This window comes from Raphanus sativus, unplaced genomic scaffold (genome assembly GCF_000801105.2).
Source record: "Raphanus sativus cultivar WK10039 unplaced genomic scaffold, ASM80110v3 Scaffold1252, whole genome shotgun sequence".
Lineage (NCBI taxonomy): Eukaryota > Viridiplantae > Streptophyta > Magnoliopsida > Brassicales > Brassicaceae > Raphanus > Raphanus sativus.
The window spans coordinates 3968-23707 of NW_026616565.1; the positions used below are offsets into that span (position 1 = coordinate 3968).

General features: G+C 40.1%; 2 pseudogenes; one reads left to right on the forward strand and one right to left on the reverse strand.

The window, feature by feature from the left end:
* The first annotated feature begins 4338 nt into the window (after positions 1-4338).
* Positions 4339-14998, forward strand: LOC130503942 (F-box/LRR-repeat protein At2g40920-like; annotated as a pseudogene).
* Positions 14999-17343: 2345 nt separating this feature from the next.
* On the reverse strand, positions 17344-18758 carry LOC130503943 (BTB/POZ domain-containing protein At1g55760-like; annotated as a pseudogene).
* Between the last annotated feature and the right edge of the window lie 982 nt (positions 18759-19740).

A 19740-nucleotide genomic window follows, 5' to 3' on the forward strand; every position in this document is an offset into this window, starting at 1 on the left:
GTGTTTTGCGCAAGTTTTTTCAATCCAACTAATTAAACTTAGTCTCATCACTGTCTAGAGGACAAGAATTCATGCTCAAGTTGGTGAACAGCTCATAAAACAATTGAAGGGAAACTAAAAGAGGGCGATGTGAAGGCCATCCAGTTATTCAAACTGTACGATGCTATGGGTGATTATCGAACCACTGCGCATCCCTAAAAAAATGGATTCTTACAAACTACGTTTGTTGGACCAGCGGATGACTTCCCAAGTGAAGTTCCGGAGAAGTATCTTGTGAATTACAGTGATATTATTGATGGAAAGTTTGATAACAGTCATTTGGTTGGTTAGTCAATTCCTACGATTACTTAATTTTCTTTTTATTTTTTCGTATGCAATGATTTAACTGGAATTTTAATTTCACCTTAACTTTATATTGTAGATGTTATTGGCCAATGACTTAACTATATATATAAATGCCACAAATTTCATTAAATATCTAACAATACTTTGAATTTATAATAGCAATATCAATTCAACATTATATATTTTTAATGTTTTATTAGTTGATTTGGTCGGCCATGAGAAAAATGAGAAAAAACCCAGTTAGTGTTGGATTGGTTACAACATCATCTTATTCGAGTTCAGAGTTTAAAGATCTTTTTTCATTTTCACAAGGGAGTCAACCTGACATCTCTGACCAGGAGAAAAATGGAAAAATTTACCTTGATGATCATTTGTAGGAAACAAGTAAAATAGAGAGAGAGAAACCAAAGTTTTCTCTCGGGGCGAAACCCTATTTTCCTATCAATCTAAGGCAAATCCGATTCGTCGGAGACGTCGCCGGCTACTCTTCTGATCTTCACCACGGCGAGTCCAATAAGCTCCATCCTTACCTCTTCTTCTCTCTGTCATGGCTTCCCCTAAGTCGGATTCATCAAATCTTGTAGTTCACTCCCAAAAGGAATCGACGGAGGAGCCGCAAGAAGAAATCAACATCGCACATTCTTCTTTCCTCCAGCGGCACCAGCTGTAAGTGTTAAAACTTCTGAGGAATTTAAGAAAGCAGTGACTGTGGATGCTACTTCATTTCATCACTCTCCTCGGCTTGGAGCTTGGGCTAAGCCAATCAAATTCATATCTCCTTACGCAATTGTTAGAGTGGGTGGAGAAGAATCTGTTAAGGTTTCATCCCGAGAGAGTTGGCCGTCTTTGACAGAAGGCAGTACTGGAATGATAGGAAAGAAGACTAAGGATTATGTATCACCTACGTTTGTAGCAAATGATCCTCAGAAACAGCCTGGCCGGAAGGAGGATAATCTTCGCTTTCCTTGGGCTGCCAAGATGAATCCAGCATTGCGGAATCTGTATAGAGCTACGGAACCAGAATATTTAGAGGACGGCACACCAAAGGTAATTGTTCCCACACACGTTCTGCTCCAAGGTTTGGAAAATCAGAGCGAGTACATTTTGGGTCAGTTCTATAGATGCGCTCCTCCTCCAGGTGGTATGATCTATGCAGTTTTTAATAAGCTCTGGGGTAGAAGCTGCAGAATCACAATTAAAAAGTTGGGTGATTCAAGTTACCTTTTTCATATCCCCGATGAAGCATCAAGAAAATGGGTTCTTCAAAGAGGTCTTTGGCATATCGATGACTGTTGATGTTTGTTGCACCGTGGACTCCGGAAGCGACTTTGGCTATTCCTAAGATCAAAACTATCCCTGTTTGGGTAACTTTAAAAAAAAATACCCAACATTCTTTACTCAATTCCAGGAATTAGTCACATAGCTTCTGGATTAGGAGCTCCGATGGCTACTCACAAGCCTCGCTTGGACCCCATTCACATGGGAGAAGCAAAAATTCTTGTTGAGGTAGAGTTGAGTAAAGCTTTCCCAAAAAGGATTGCTGCAAGTGATAAAACAGGTTCTATTTCAATGGTGGATGTAGAGTATGCGTGGCTACCCACTAATTGTAGTAGGTGCGGGAAATTAGGACACAAGGAGAAACGTTGTCTTCAAGACAAAAATGAAGTAAATAAGGGCATTGAGGAAGGGTCTCCTGCTCCTATTTCTGATGTTAATGAAGTTAACAATGGCATTGAGGAAGAAGGGTCTCCTACTCCTATTTCTGATGTTATTGAAGTTAACAATGGCATTGAGGAAGAAGGGTCTCACGCTCCTATTTCTGATCAGGTTGATGCAATAAAAGCATCTACTCAAGTTCAAACCACTGATTCTAGTGTTGATGATCTTCATACCCCATCAGCTTCAGCCATCATCGACAAGACACCTACCACCTCATCGCAACCAATTGAGGTATCAACTGCTAACACTTCTGCTCCTATTGAGTCTTCTTTTCCATCAAGGATGAATGATGATCTTCTTTCACTAGCCACAGTTTCTATACTTGAGAATATGTGTACATCTCTAACCATTATTTGCATCAACGATTCTATGGAGTCTCCCACTTTGGAGTCTGCCCAAAAGACATCACTAACCGACAATTCTATTGCTAAAGAAACCTCTGTGGTCAAAACGGATGTTACTAGAACAGCTGAACCTGACTTTGGTTCAAACAAGTATGCTTTATTGGTCAATGTGGAGGAAGAAGAAGATTCATCAGATTCAGACAAAGAGCTGGATCCGGTGGATCTCACGACACCTTTAGGAAAAAGAATCCTTCGTGACAGACATGTTAGACCATCAGCAAAGGCTAGGGAGATGCATGGTCAATACATAAGTCGTGGACGGGGGAATAGAGGATGTGGAAGCCGTGGCGGACACGGTTAAGTTGTATCGACTCCAGATACTTAAGTCAATCATATTGAGAGATTTGATTGCTTTATGATTCAGTATATGTTCCCCTTATTTTGTGAAAGCTTTTAAAAAACTGTATGACTTTAGTCATAGCTAATGTTTCGTATAATAAAAAAAAATAGAGAGAGAGAGAGAGAGAGAGAAAGAGAGAAAGATATTTAGTGTTTTGGGTATATCCAAGGATTTACAGTTTAGTGTTTAGGATTTATCCAATAGTTTAGGATATATCCAAGAATTTAGGGTTTAGTGTTTGGATTTTTACCCAAGGGTTTAAGCTTTGTCCAAGGGTTTAGGGTATATTGTTTAGTGTTTATGATTTACTCTTTTGTGACGGTTTTAAAATTGTTAAAAAAATCATCTTTTGGCAGCTACTAATATTTTTCATTTATTTTAAAAATGTAACACAAATTATTATTATTTTATTTATTATTTTAAAAAATTGTACATTAATTGGAAAACTATTATTATTTGGTAATTCACCCGAGAGAGAGAGAGAGAGAGAGAGAGAGAGAGAGAGAGAGAGAGAGAGAGAGAGAGAGAGAGAGAGAGAGAGAGAGAGAGAGAGAGAGAGAGAGAGAGAGAGAGAGAGAGAGAGAGAGAGAGAGAGAGAGAGAGAGAGAGAGAGAGAGAGAGAGAGAGAGAGAGAGATTTAGTGTTTTGGGTATACCAAGGATTTAGAGTTTATTGTTTAGGATTTATCCAATGGTTTAGGGTATATCCAATAATTTAGGGTTTAGTATTTGAATTTTTACCCAAGGGTTTAAGTTTTGTCCAAGGGTTTAGGGTATAGTGTTTAGTGTTTATGATTTACTCTTTTGTGACGATTTTAAAGTTGTTAAAAAAAAAATCATCTTTTGGCATCATTAATTAATACTCTTCATTGAAATTGTTTTCTTTATCGAGAATTGTACCTCATACTTTATAGAATTTATGGATAGTATTTTTAATTTTATTATATTTTCTTTTAATATGTCTACATAAAATTTACGAGTCAAATTTATGCATAAAATAATTTTCACCTAAAATAAATAATTACAACATATATACCATCCAATTCTAATTAGTGATAATGTAAAATATGTTACTTATCTAACTATACACTATTAATTCCAGATTTGGAAAAAAAATATCTTCTTAAACACATAAATTATTTTGGGACGTTGCAATTATACATACACACAATAACTACCTCTTGATACCGAAGTTACTTTGTTTCATCTCGTCCTTTTAAAATATTGACTACCATCATTTTTATTGTGCTTGATGTTTTATCCCAAAGACGGTGGTATTATGATATAAAATCCGTTACTTCGAAACCTGAGCACTATTTTGTCCGTAATTTGAAACTGTACAATACTCGCACAGGGTGCGGATAGGTCACCTAGTCAATCTTAAACCCTAAACTCCTTCAGTTCTAGCTGCGTTTGCCATTACATCAACCTATGCAATATCCTTGGTGTTTTTAAAATAGTTAATAAAAAGGGTTGACAAAAAAACCCTAAACTCCTTCTCTCTCTCCAAGGTTTATTTGGCTGCTACCCGATGGCTCGTCGTCGCCGTAAACCTCACTGTCCTTACGGTCGACGACCAAGGATCAAACGAAAGAGAATGAAGAGAATAAGAAGACTACCAGATGTTAGCTCTGGAATTAGAGCTGGTTCAATGAAAAACAGAGGATGGTTTACCCAGACGGTTTGATGTGCCATATACCGGTTCGAGTTGTTACTGAACGATGAGGTGGCTACCGCTGATTGGATGAGTGATGCTTTGGCACAAAGCAGTCACGAAGATCACGTTAACAAGATACTAGGAACAAGAAGATCTTGTGTAACAGAGTATATAAGAATGTAACTAGCAGGGGGTCTATGTTACGCTTTTGGGAATTAAGATAGACGAGCAAGAGTGTGTTCTTGACTGCGATCTGAGTATAGCTTAAAGGTGAAGTTTGTCAGCCTTTAGAGCTTGGGTAGTTTAAGAATTGGTTCGTCTCAAGTCGATCTGTGACGTTGAGTAAATCGAATTAGACAGATCTAGATAGATTGTCTAAAGGATTCTTAAATAAAGGAAATTTCTATTGAGAAAGATTCAAGAGTCATTTCATTGGTATCAACTTGCACTTTCATTTGGTATCAGAGCAGGTCACCTCTGTAGACTACTAGTCTACTTACAGGTTGAGATCCTGCGACAGGCATGGAAACAATGAAAGAACTCGTTGCTTTCCACAAGCCCATCATGCTTGATGAAGGGAACTTTGGTCACTGGAAGGCCAGGATGCAACACATCATCAGGGGAATCGATGAAGATGCATGGACTGCAGTGGAGCAAGGATGGACTACTCCTACAATGATCATGGAAGACAAAACCACTGCACCAATGCCAAAAGAGAGGTGGACTGACTCTGACAAGGCTGCATCTAAGTTTAACTCAAAAGCTCTCACGACTATCTTCTCATCAGTTGACCTTGATCAGTTTAAAATCATACAAGGATGTGAGTCGGCCAAAGAAGCTTGGGATACACTTATCAATCATTTCGAAGGAAACACAAGTGTCCGACGCACCAGGATTGATCACCTAGCTTCCAAGTTTGAGAACCTTCGCATGGAAGAAGACGAGTCAGTAGGAAGCTTCATCTCAAAGATCAGCTCCATTGCAAATGAGGCGTCATTGCTTGGCAAAAAATACAATGAGAAGAAGTTAGTCAAGAAGGTGCTCAGATGTCTTCCAGCACGATTTGAAGCCTACAAGGCGGTTCTTAAGATTGCTGTCAACACTGACGAGATGAAGTTTGATCAACTTGCGGGGATTCTGAAAGTGCACGACTTGGAAAGAGTTGAGGATCTGCCTAAAGATCAGAAAGGAGTTGCATTTTCAGCGGATTCAAAGGAAGATGATCGAGTTAAGCGTATTGAAGACAACATGGTACTTATGGCTAAGAACTTCAGCAAAATGATCAAAAGAGTTGAAAAGGGTCAAAACCGATCAGGAAACAGGCAGTACAGCCGAGATGGGGACAGGTCTTCAAGCCAAAACTCAAGAACTGAATCAGGGAGAGGAAACCGCAGAAAAGATCTTCAATGCCATGAGTGTGAAGGGTTTGGACACTTCCGTAACGAATGCCCTCTCACGAAGCGAAAGGAACTGAAATGCATCGAATGCAAAGGATATGGTCACACCAGGAGTGAATGTCCAAACAATCTGAAAAAGGACAAGTCTCTTCTATGCTTCAGTGACACAGAATCTGAGAGTGATAGTGACTCAGAACCACCGTTGCTTAACTTTGTGGCTTTTGTTGGTCAGGACGAAGAACTCGAAGTTGTGTCAGGATCAGATTCAGAATCAGATGAAGAACTAGATGAAGAAAAGAACTCTACAGATCTGAAGACTGAATACAAGTTGCTATTTGATAAATTTACGGAACTCAGCCTAGAGAATCTACAACTGATCAAAGACAGAGCCATGTTAAAAGCTCAAGTTAACATCTTGGAACTTGAAACTCCTGAAACTGGTGAGAAGCCAAAGACGTTGAGCAATGCTGAAGGGGAATGTCATGCACTAGAGAAGACGATTTCAGAGCAAGCTTATAACTTGAAAAGTCTTGAAACCAAGTTCGACGAGGCTAAGAAGTTGCTGAGTGAAGAACTTGACAAAAGTCGTTTACTTCAACATGAGCTTAATGAGAACTACAAGAAGATAAGAATGCTCAACAAAGGGTCAAACACACTTAATCACATTCTATCCTTGGGACAATCACCTAAACTTAACTAGGGACTTGGCTACCAGGGGGTCTCATCTAAGATTGATGCAACTGAAGGTGTGAAATTTGTGACTAGCATAACATCTACTGAGCCGATTGGTCGTAAGCAACAGGCGAGTCAACCATCAACTTCTAACAAAGCCGTGACAAGGACTACTCACACTCTTCAGAGAAAAGCTGGATGTCACTTTTGTTGTAAGACAGGACATAGGGCTGCAAACTGCTATTTTCGAAGGAATCAGTACATGCGAGCATGGAGACTGAATCTATGCTACATGGAACCCTTTAAATTTGGTCAAGTTTGGATAGCTAAGACAGATCTCTACCCTAACTTCGGTAATCGAGTGCAAGCACCAAGAGAGTCTGCAGTAGAGGTCACTAAGTCTGACACACTAGAGCAGAGACCGGAAAAAGCCATTATCTGTAACATGGCTTTCATAAGAGAAGAGGAGTTTACTGAGAAAAACCATGTGTGCCACAATGACTTTGATGAGTCAGACACAGATGAGTCAGATACTGATGAAGAAGATCACGCCTGGAAGCTGAATGACTTCTCAGATCTGAAGGCAAACATCGCATACACTACTGCAGAGGGAACTGACCAATCTGATCTCCCTTGGTACTTTGACAGCGGATGCTCTAGACATATGACTGGTGATCGTGAATGCCTTGACAACATGGACGAAATCAAAGGAGGTAAAGTAACCTTTGGTGACGGAAACCAAGGAAAAATTCGCGGAGTTGGCAACACTCGCAAAGCTAATATACCCAACTTGATCAATGTGTACTATGTTGATGGGTTAAAAGCAAACCTCATAAGTGTGAGTCAACTATGTGACGAAGGACTTCAAGTGATCTTTGATAAAAAGGAAGTCAGAGCTGTAGATGAGAAGGGCAATCTGATATTGAGTGGCTTTCGGTCTGCTAACAACTGCTATATGTGGAAAGCATCGAATAAGTGTCTGGCAGCAAGAGAATCTCAGATTGAGCTCTGGCACAAGAAATTGGGGCATATGAACATGCATGGGCTAACTAGATTGGTTAAAGCTGAGGTGGTACGAGGCGTACCAAAGTTAGAACAAGAGAAAGATGGTGTGTGTGGCGCTTGCTGTCAAGGTAAACAAGTTAAGGTTCAGCACAAACATGTAACTCAAACAAACTCAAAGAAAATTCTAGAACTTGTCCACATGGATCTTATGGGCCCTATCACTCCTAACAGTGTTGCTGGAAAGCAATACATCTTTGTTCTTGTTGATGATTTCTCCAGGTTCACGTGGGTCAGGTTCCTCAAGAACAAATCAGATGCCATAGACAGCTTCAGGATTCTGGCACTTCAACTCAAACAAGAGAAATGTGGAGGAATTGTGTAAATCAGGAGTGATCATGGTGGGGAGTTTCAGAATGCAGTCTTTGATAAGTTCTGTCAGGAACAAGGAATCCAACATCAGTATGCTGCACCCCGAACCCCTCAGCAAAATGGAGTAGTAGAGCGAAAGAATCGAACTCTACAAGAAATGGCAAGAGCCATGCTGGCTGGAAATCATGTTCCTTCTGGTTTCTGGGCTGAGGCTGTGAACACTGCATGCTACATCATCAATAAAGTGTATGTGAAGCCTAAAACTCAGACCACCCCGTATGAGATCTTCAAGGGAAAGACTCCTAACCTAGCATATTGTCATGTGTTTGGGTGTTTGTGTTACATACTCAACGACAAGGATAACTTGGGAAAGTTTGATGCAAGAAGTGATGTGGGAATGTTCTTGGGATACTCCACAAACAGCACTGCTTATCGTGTGTACAACTCAAGGACCAAAAGGATTGATGACAAAGTAAACGTTGTTTTTGATGACAATGTGGGCTTCTATCAAGAAGGTGTAACGCAGAGAAATGTGTGTGTTACACATGAAAGTATTCCGAGCTCTAGTACTTCCAGTCAACCGGAAGAAGAAATTGCTGAAGAAGTGTCAGATGTCGAGGACCAGATACTCCCCTCAGAAGCAAGGGTGCACAAGAATCACTCTCTGAAAGATGTCATAGGGGATGTGCATGATGGAAGAGTCACTCGAAAGAAGCAAATTGACTTCAAGGAGATGGTGAAACTCGCATGTTTTCTTGTAGAAATGGCTAAAGTTGACTGCTTTGTCTCTCAGTTTGAACCCAAGACTCTCCAAGAAGCATTGGAAGATGAATTCTGGACAGCCTCAATGCACGAAGAATTGGAGCAATTCACAAGACTGCAAGTGTGGGATCTGGTTCCAAGACCAAGTGATGCAAATGTGATCGGTACTAAGTGGTTACATAAGAATAAAACAGATGAGAACGGGAATGTATTCCGGAACAAGTCAAGACTGGTTGCTCAAGGGTATGCTCAAATAGAAGGAATAGACTACGATGAGACATTTGCACCAGTTGCACGCTTGGAATCAATCCGACTCCTGTTTGGAATAGCTTGCAAACTCAGAATCAAGCTGTATCAAATGGATGTTAAGAGTGCATTTCTTAATGGTCTCCTGCAAGAGGAAGTATATGTAGCTCAACCAAAAGGGTTTGAAGACCCTCACTTTCCAGATCATGTATACAAGCTTCGAAAAGCTTTGTATGGATTGAAACAAGCCCCACGAGCATGGTATGAGCGGCTGACTCAATTTCTGATGGTATCAGGTTTTCAAAGGGGTGGAGTTGACAAAACCTTATTCATACAAGAGATTGACTCCCATTTGCTTGTGATCCAAGTATATGTTGATGACATAATATTTGGAAGCACATCCAAACGCTTAGTTGATGAATTTGTGAAAACAATGACTAAGGAGTTTGAGATGAGCATGGTAGGTGAGCTCAGCTACTTTCTCGGACTCCAAATAAAACAAATGGAGGATGGAATCTTTGTGACTCAGAGCACCTATGCCAAGAATCTGATAAAACACTTTGGCATGCAAACCAGCAAGACTGCAAGGACCCCTATGAGCACAACTGTCAAGCTGACACGAGATGAGGAAGGACGCAAGGTAGATGAGAAGCTGTATAGAGCCATGATCGGGAGTTTGCTCTATCTAACAGCTAGTCGCCCAGACTTATGCCTCAGTGTAGGTATTTGTGCAAGATATCAAGCTTCACCGAGAGAATCACACATGAATGCTCTCAAACGGGTGATCAAATATGTGAAGGGCACTCTTGACTTTGGCTTACATTATACCTTTGAGACTAACATTAATCTTGCAGGATATTGTGATGCGGACTGGGCAGGATGTGTTGATGATAGGAGGAGTACCTCTGGTGGGTGTTTCTTCTTGGGGAACAACATGGTGTCTTGGCATAGCAAGAAACAGAATTGTGTCTCACTATCCACAGCTGAAGCCGAGTACATAGCCCTTGGAAGTTGCTGCACCCAGCTACTTTGGATGAGACAAATGCTTGTCGATTACGGGTACCATACTGAATCTATGCTAGTTCACTGTGATAACATGAGTGCCATTAATCTGACAAAGAACCCAGTTCAACACTCTCGTACTAAGCACATAGATCTTAGACACCACTTTGTTAGAGAATTAGTGGAATTGAAACTGATAGTCATTGAACATGTCTCCACTGAAAACCAACTGGCTGATATCTTTACTAAGCCTCTCGATTTCAACACCTTTCTGGGACTCCGGAAGGCGTTGGGAATTGTTGATCTCTCAGCTTGAATGTGAAACTGACCAAGGGAGTAGATAAGCTTAGGTAGAACAAGTCTCATGTTGAGTCACACCATCCAAAAACTTGTATCAACAAATTATTGTAGTGAACCCTTAATTTTTCCCTGAGTCATCTTAGTAACTTGCTCCCAATATGAAGGACACTCGTCTTGGATTAGGATGTCACCCCATTCTCATTCTGAGCATCGATCACTGTCTGGATGGGCTTAGAAACCAATAAGAACAGAGTATTGTGTTAATTGCAGAAAAAGTTGTGTAATACCACTAAAGGCCTGAAGTGACGAACACTCATTGTGGGACAGGGTGCTACAACACTTTGTAGCCTGTGATCCGATTAGGCAGACTCACTCTCATCAAGTCACTCGTCGTGGATCAGGGTGCAGCAACACTTTGTATCTGGTGGCGCTCTTTGAATTGATGAGATCATGAGTCTGATGATGAAAGAAATTAAAAAAAAAAAAAACTCAAGTGCACCGTAGAGGAAGAGGTGAAGTCAATATTGCAAGTCATTAACAGGGAACTAAGTTGATGAAAGAGATAGCTTAGAGGTTCACTTCCAGTAATCTAGTTTGTGACAGCTACTCGGCTGAGAAACAACTACAAATTAGGGTTGATACATTGATTTTCATTCGTTAATTTGTGATGAGACTTTGACTTAATCTTCCTAGGCTAGTCATACCTACTCTCCTTGGTCATACCTCTGTAAATATTCATATATCTCTGCTGAAATCACAGACAAAGTAACTCTTGGTTGGAGACAAGTTCTTGAAAGTACAAGTTTTCCCACTCTTATTCTTTAAAACGAATGTGTCCTGCTTATGAGTGTTTGGGTTCTAATTATTTGAAACAGGTCTTGGGCTTCTCGATTTCATTGTGAACTAATGAGTATAGTTGATGTTTTCCCTTGAGAACTAATGGGCTAGCACTATTGGGCTTCTTAATATGTTTGTCAAGTGATGTAGGGTTTCATTCTTTATGCCACACTTTGACATCATCGAAGTCACTCTCTTCTCCTCACAACGCCACCATGCAAAACCGACGAAGCCTCCGTCTCAATCCTCCGCGTGATGACAGTGTCAACTCGTCGTCTCCGCCAGTGTCAACGCCGCCTAGCAACAGCCGCGTCTCTCGCAAGAACTCTCGAAAGCGTCCCGTCGCAATTCTCAATCAAGATCTCGCTCTCAAGCAACAGTGCCGGAGATTGAGTCTCTCTCTGAAGGTAACGAATCTGATCAAGTCTCTGAACCATCTGAAACCGAAACGGAGATAATCGATCAGGAAGAGGATCAAGATCCAGCTGAGGTAGCTCAAGAGACTTTTGAAGAGATTGAGTTGATTCCACTCAATGAAAGGTACGAAGCCAGTCGAGCTACCTTCCTAGCTAGAGCTCAAGAAACCCCTGCTCTCATCCAGTCTTCGATACGTCCGATCTCTGCACGATTCATCACTACTGCAGCTGCTCAGCGATTCGAGGCTCTGTTACTCCGAAAATTCCTTCCTCAACAGAGTTTGGATGTCACAGATGAAAACCTAGCCGATGTGCGTCTTGTAGTTGCTGAAGCAGGACTCATCTACACGGTCTTTGACAGTATGGCTTTTCAGCCCACAGTAGTTCGGGAGTTCATAGCAAACCTGCCTGATGCTGAGCCGCGAGATGATGGGGTAGCAGTATATGTTCGAGGGTCCATGGTGGTCTTTTCTCCAAGTTTGCTCAATGCCATGTTTTGCATTCCTGGGTTTGAAGAGGACCCGAGCTGGCGTGAAGAAAATATTGATCGTGTGTGTGTGTTTCTCACTCAGGGACGCGTCAAGCGCAGAGAAGACATGAGCTCGAAGTGGTTAACTGCCACGAATCAGGTCCTGTACAAACCGGTGTGCTCTAACTGGATCCCAACCACAAGCTACACTGCTATGAACTCTGAGCGTCTGCGCTTTCTCTACATGATGTATGTCAGTCGCGGGTTTGACTTTGGGAAGCTGGTCTATGACCAAGTCGTGTCGATGGCTGATAACACTGAGGCTGACAAGAAGCGTCGGATCATCTTTCCAAACCTCATCCAGCAAGTTCTACTGTACCAGCGTAACATACCACCTGACAAACAGGATGTAGATGAGACGGGGTTTCAGAAACATGTCGTCAAGGACATCAAAGCCGGATTAGGTTCAGGAAGTGTCTCTCGTGCTCCAAATCTCGAGGAAGACATCGAGGAGCTCATTACAGATCTCAAGGCCCTTCGCATGCGTCTGAGGAGTAAGGATCTTCTAGGGGAGTAACGTTTTTCTTTCTTGAACTTGTGTACTTGACACTAATGTTTTTATCTGCTTGTGCATCTCTGCAGGGGGAGAATATGAAGGAGATGGTACTAGTACCCGTGGTGCCTGAAGTTGAAACAAGCGTAGCTAGCTTTTCAAGTTGTTGTTATGTTTCCGCTGCTGTGTTTCTGTGTTCTTAGGATGTCGAACTAGCCTCATTTTCATCTTTGATGGCTTTGTGTTTCTTCGGATGTAATAATCAGACCATCTATGGAAGTATCATGGTTTTATGCTTCGAAGGATTCTAAGGTCACTGGTTTTGTGTACACTAACCTGGTACTTTGAACATTAGTCTATGTTTGCTTGGTTTGTGATTGCAGGTTGCAGAGGTTGCTACATTCAGATAAAAAGGGGGAGAATGTTAGCTCTGGAATTAGAGCTGGTTCAATGAAAAACAGAGGATGGTTTACCCAGACGGTTTGATGTGCCACATACCGGTTCGAGTTGTTACTGAACGATGAGGTGGCTACCGCTGATTGGATGAGTGATGCTTTGGCACAAAGCAGTCACGAAGATCACATTAACAAGATACTAGGAACAAGAAGATCTTGTGTAACAGAGTATATAAGAATGTAACTAGCAGGGGGTCTATGTTACGCTTTTGGAATTAAGATAGACGAGCAAGAGTGTGTTCTTGACTGCGATCTGAGTATAGCTTAAAGGTGAAGTTTGTCAGCCTTTAGAGCTTGGGTAGTTTAAGAATTGGTTCGTCTCAAGTCGATCTGTGACGTTGAGTAAATCGAATTAGACAGATCTAGATAGATTGTCTAAAGGATTCTTAAATAAAGGAAATTTCTATAGAGAAAGATTCAAGAGTCATTTCATTGGTATCCACTTGCACTTTCACCAGAGATGGAGATGCATATCCCTATGCATGTGGTGACGGAGGAGGTCCTTACGAGACTACCTGCTAAACCATTGATGAGTTTCTCAAAGCTTTTGTCAGAGATGCCTATTCCTATGCATGTGGTCACGGAGGAGATCCTTACGAGACTGCCTGCTAAATCACTGATGAGGTTCAAGTGCGTCTCAAAGCTTTGGTCATCCCTCATCAGTTCACCATGAGACAGTTTCCTCACTGTCCCAACCCGACAATGCCCTCATCTTTTCATGTGTTTGCAGGATGTCAATGACCAACATAGCTCTGTAACGCTATCATTGGTTCCAGACGCTAACAGTGATACTCCCTCTTCTTCTTCCTTTGTAGTTGACCTCACCATCCCACGGATGAGAGGCGGCTACATCTGCCAAAATCTACGCGGCTTGATCATGTGCTACGACAACCTATGGAAAAACGCCGCTTATCTTTAACCCTGCCATCAGACAGCTTGTCACTTTACCTCCTGCCTTCAAATCCAGTACCATTGGCACCATCTCCTACTATTTCGGACACGACCCTGTTACAAATCGGTAAAAAGCAGTTGGTGTCCTTTTGACCGATACGCAAGAGGTAAGGTCCCGTCATCGGGTCTTTGTCCTCAAACCTGGAAGACGAGGAGAAGGTTCCTGGGGAAAGGCGAATCCACTTCCTCCTCGGACTTTATTCCTCATACTGCGGCCAGAGGAGGCGTGTGTATCGACGGGGTTATATATTACTTGGGTTGGACTGCTGCTGATGAGTGTATGCTTGTGAGTTTCCGTATTAGATCCCATAAGTTCAAGATGATCCAAGTACCTCTTGCGGAGGACCTGCCTCCTCCTCCAAAGATGAAGAATGTGTGTCTTGTAGAGTATAGTGGCAAAGCAACTGTTGTTGACCAGACCAATCTTAGAGACAAGGGTATGCTTGATTTATGGGCATTGGAAGATGCCGCAAACAAAAAATGGTCGAGTAAGAGACTGGTCTTGAAGCCTTGTCAGCTAGATTTTGTCACAAACGTTGAATTCGTTGTCAGAGGTACAAGTCGAAGTGGCAAGGTTTTCTTGATACCGACAGATTTGGTTTCTCCCTTTCAAATTCTCTGTTATGATCTGCAAAGCAACCATATGAGAAAGATCGATATCAAAGGTGTACCGGACCACTGGTTTAGTAAAGACAAATCAACCGTTGAAGTGATGTTGATCGATCACAGTGAAACTCTCATATCCTTTGCCCCAAATTTTAGCAAAAAAAAAAAAAAAAAACAACTCTCATGTCCTTGATGAATATATGAGAGTTTTTCTACCTCTGATTCATAATTAAAGGACAGTTCAAATGTTGGTTTTATATTATATGATATGTTAAAAATTTAATCGTGTTTTTTTTTGTTTCTGTCATCATTGATTTGCATAATATAAGACAAACATGCCTAATAAAGATTATCTTTCTTTGCAACAGTCTGTTTGTGAGATCATAAACTCCTCTATAGATATGTATGTAGAGCACAGGGAACTTTTCTATGTGCTTCCTAGAGATGATGTAAATGAAAATAAAGGATTCAGGAATGAAGGAGGAGACATGTGACTACTAGATGAGGCAGGTGATAAGGAATTTGGTGTATTACTTGCAAATGAAGAAACCTAAAGCTAGAAATCTATAAGTGAACTTTTTTTTAAAGCTATCTACAAGCTGCTATATACATACACAAAGTTCATTCCTGATACGAATTCTTAGTTTCATGACATCCATCTATAGGAAGCTATAAACACTTGTACTTTTGACACTAAAGGTAAAGAGTACACAGAATTGTAACAGTCCAGTGAACTGTGTTTCTTCTTTTTAAATATAAAAAGGGCAGAGTCTAGTGTTAAAAGGGTACAAATGTTTATGTATTGATTCTCTCTGAGACTAGTACTTTCACTAGTGTATTGTGCTGCAGCATGCAAGATGAAAACAATATTTTTCTTAGAGAACTTTAACAATAATATTGTTGTTGTAGATTGATGACAAGTACAACTAACTGTTTTTTTGGTAAAATGTTACGCTTACCATTTTCTGAAAAGAGATACACTGATGTTGTTGAACAACTTATTACAAAGGGAAACAGAGGAAGAAAGAAAATAAACAACAGAATTTTTTTTTTTGATCAAACAACAATTTTATAAATCATTAGCCTCCATAGCTGGAGAGATTGTTTACATTAGGCAATAAACAAAGGCCAAACTGCGCTAAAAACATCTGCTGCTACGATAGCAAAACAGAAGCAATGGAGATATAAAACCATAGGATAGGAGCCAATAACATAAACAACACATAATGTCGCTGAGCAGTCCTCGAAACCTCAACGCCAATCATGCAGAAGTGAAATGAAGCTTTGGGAATAAGAGAGCACAAGTACTGAAAAGAGATACACTGATTTTGTTGGAAAAACTAATAAAAAGGGAAAGAGATGAAGAAAGAAAATAAACAACAGAAATTAAAAAGCGGAATATAGTACAACAAAGTTTTTATATGATAATATGGTTTCTTAATGCAAAATTTTCATATCAAAACCATATCTAACCAGATTAGCGGTAAGGTGGGACGGATATTTTTCCTCTGAACTGAACCTTGCCATCAGACATCTCATGAGTCTGTCTTTAATGGGCTTGATTAAGCCTTAGGTTCAGTTGAAGACTCAGTAGCCTCTGGCATATCGACTTGTTAAACTTCAACAAAACCTATATAAAACAAATCAGACATAAGCAAACAGCAAAAGAGAGGAATGTAACGACTCTGTTCACATAAGAAACAAATCAGAGATAAACAACTATATGAAGTCGCCAAGTTTGAATATTATATAAAAAAACTAAGCCCATGAATCTTGTTATTGAGCCAAGAGGCCCATTAGTAGCGAATGACGTTATGAAATTTCGAAAAAGTTTGGTTAAGCCTTCTATGGAATACTTGAACTGTTTTGCGTGGTCGATTATTTTATTCTTTGGCCGCATCTTTTATGGAACGAACAAGGGAGATTCCCTCACAGATTCGAATTGGAAAGAGGAAGAAGGCCGATTCTGGTGATAGTTATCAATAATGTAAGTCTTTGCTGCTCCGGAACTCGTTTTGCGATTATTTTCTTGGTCTGATTCTCACGTGCTTTCTTTCTTTCTTCATCCATTTCAATTTTAATTTTGAAGGACCCCCTCTGAAACTACTGTTAATCTACGCAATATAATGTAAAATTTTGACATCTCATAGGAGGAAGTTTTTTGTTTACTCTTTGATATGTCTCTGATTTTGCCGACCACTACTACTACATCTAGGATCACTTATATAGGACTTGATTGACAGATAAACTCCATGAATTTGCTTGGTTCTGTGAAATTAACTGAGGATTAATCCTGTAGATTTGCTCCTATGATGAAATGTTCCTACCGTATATATATATGAGAGATTTGCTTTAGCTTGGCCTATTTTTAGAATAAGCCTTTCATCAATACTATACTAGTAGTATCATATCCCCTGCACTTGCTACTCAGAATCATGAACCAACTTGTAGTAATTGCTGCAACATGATTTAAAAAATTTACTAGAAAAGGGCATAAAAACTTATAACAGATAGTTAGTAGGTCAAGGATTTGCTTATTAGCTCTTTTAACTTGGCCTAAGTTTAGAATAAGCCTTTCATATTAATAGTATCTCTTTGCCTCATATCTCCTACAATTCCTACTCAGAATCAAGCTGCAACATGATTTCAAATCTGATAAAAAAAAAGTAATATACAGTAGTAGTTTTTATAGGTCAACGATTCAAACTTGAAGTTTTGCATTCAATCAAATCATGAATTTACATTGCTTGCTGTTTTTTTAACCTTTTTGCAAGGACAAAAATATTTGTTGGAGGTTTGAGTTAAAACCCCCCACCACCAACAATCCAATCCCATACTTTTAATCTGTACATAAAAGACCAACAAATCCTTCTGCACCCAAAAAGCAAACAGAGTCCATAAATAAATGTTCTTGTAATAACAAATACCACATTCTAAAACTTTCCATGTACTGAGGGACTTCGTGGAAGACTTCAGATATCAAATCTCTGTCTGCGCACTGCATGAATATATTGAACTCCTCGCGGATTCACTATCTTCCCAAACTTTCAACAAGATACCTCATGCAGCTTGCCTTCAGTTCAGGCAACTGGTAGAGATAAGCGTTCTGCAGCCTCTCAAGCACATTCTTCGCGTCTATATCCTCCACAAGACTCAGTGGCACGCGTCTTTCAGATCAGCAATGTCATACTTATCAGCTGCTTGGAGAAGCGCCAACCTGTGCGTTAGAAACTCTTCGCTCTGGATGTTTCCGTAGATGTAACCGAGGAACGCTCGGCAAGCATCGAGAGGCATGTCCGGTATGTTTTACGGCTGACAGTTCTTTCTCTTTCAGGTCATGTAGAAACATGCTGCGGAAAAACAGTTGAACGGGCTGCTAGAACAGCTCGGTTGCTCCGATGCTTCCACAGAGGCATTGATCGTTACGTCTGTGTAGATGCTTTCTGTCAACATACGTCCTAGGGATGTCACCGCTGTAACTTCTGATTGGTTCTGCGTTGAACGTCTGCCCAAATCGAGTAGAACTCTCCACTCTGCCAAGTCATCAAGGTAAATATCAATTTCAAGAAGAAAGAAACAAAGTTCTGTCAAATTTGTAAGTAAAAAAGTGATGAGAGACACAAACTTACATCTTGAGACAGAACTTTGAGGTCAAGAAACTCGACGTCGATGATGATTTTTTCCAGTTAAAGGGAACTTCAATGGTCCAGAGGAAATCTTCGTTAGTCTTGATCTTCTTATCTATTACTTCTGCATTCGAGTAAACAGTACTTTTTTTTAATTCTGATTATTTTGTGATTGTAACAGAAACAAAGCAAGATGTTCTTGTCTCTTACCTGGATGAGAAAAAGCTTTCCTCTCACCAGAAGAAGAGACAACACGAAGAACAAAGGAAGCAACAGGTGGGTTTTCTCTGGAGAGGTTGGATACTTTCTGGATACAACTTAACATTTAATAGCATCTTGCTTTTCTCTACAGACAAATGCCTTAAATCAACACCCACCATTAGTGTCAATATCAAATTTGGATTATTATCATCAACTACTACAAAAAAAGGTGTGTCCACTTTTTTTCCATTCCATCATCATCATCATGTCGGATCATTTATTGGTCAGGTGAAATAAAAAGAAAGGAGAGAGAAGAGTACCCAGTTCCAAAGACCCATCTTGAAAGGATCGGACCTTGCGGTAAGTGGAAGAAGAGAGGTTGTGGATACGCCATTGGGCGAGCCTGGAGGTGGTGTTACTCTGTAAGCTGAATCAGTCATCCTAGAGAAAGCCAGAGCTGCAGAGATGTCATAGATGCAATCCAACAAACCCTCCAGCAGATTCTCCCCTGACTTTCCCAGGTTTGCTCTGTTTTTCTTCTCCTCTTTCTTCTTCTTACCATATAAAATAGTATATATGGTATAAAGCAGGTGCAGTCAGAGAGAATCAAGGAGAGAATGGGGTTTAGGGAGATGAATTGTTTTAATGGATTGTGAGGAATCATTAGCGTTTCTTGGATTGGTAATTCTTCTGGGGAAGCAAAGTCTGTGCTTTGCTTTACGTCATTTGAAAGAGAGAGACATGGGGAAAGAGTAAAGTGTGTTTGGTTCTTTGTGTTCCTTACACTTGGCTTTATTTCTCACACTGGCCCCAGTCTTATGGGGCGTGTGTCTCTTTTATTGGACTGTCTTTAAGTCTTCTCTTCCAACTAAATTTTAGACTTTAGGTTTATTGACAATTCAAGATTTATTGGCTTGGATAGGTTTATGGTTTATGTTTTATCCTTTAAGGATTATAAATTGATCTCATGTTTATGCATAGTAATTTTTTTTTTTGTGTAGAATAATGGCCTGATAGTGATTGTTTACTATAGTCTAATAGGAAGATCATGATTAAAGTATCAATGTGTATACAAAACTAATCCAATAGACTGTGAGGATAACAATGGAGTGCGATGGAAGCAATTGAATATTTGTGTGCTTCTAAGGTAGGCAAATCTACTTTACAATTAGTTTACAGATATATAGTTATGCATAAGTGATAAATTAAGATTATATATTAGATTAATGTAAAGGGTTCTTTTCAGCAATATACATAGGTTTGCGTGCATTTTTCTGTCACTTGGGTTCCTTTTGCCCATTCCTTCGCAAGTTACAACTTCGTCGGATCCTTCAACCTTGATTTTTCCCATACATTTCACATATTCAGAATAATGGTGATATCAAATATGCATATCAATTGTTATAAAT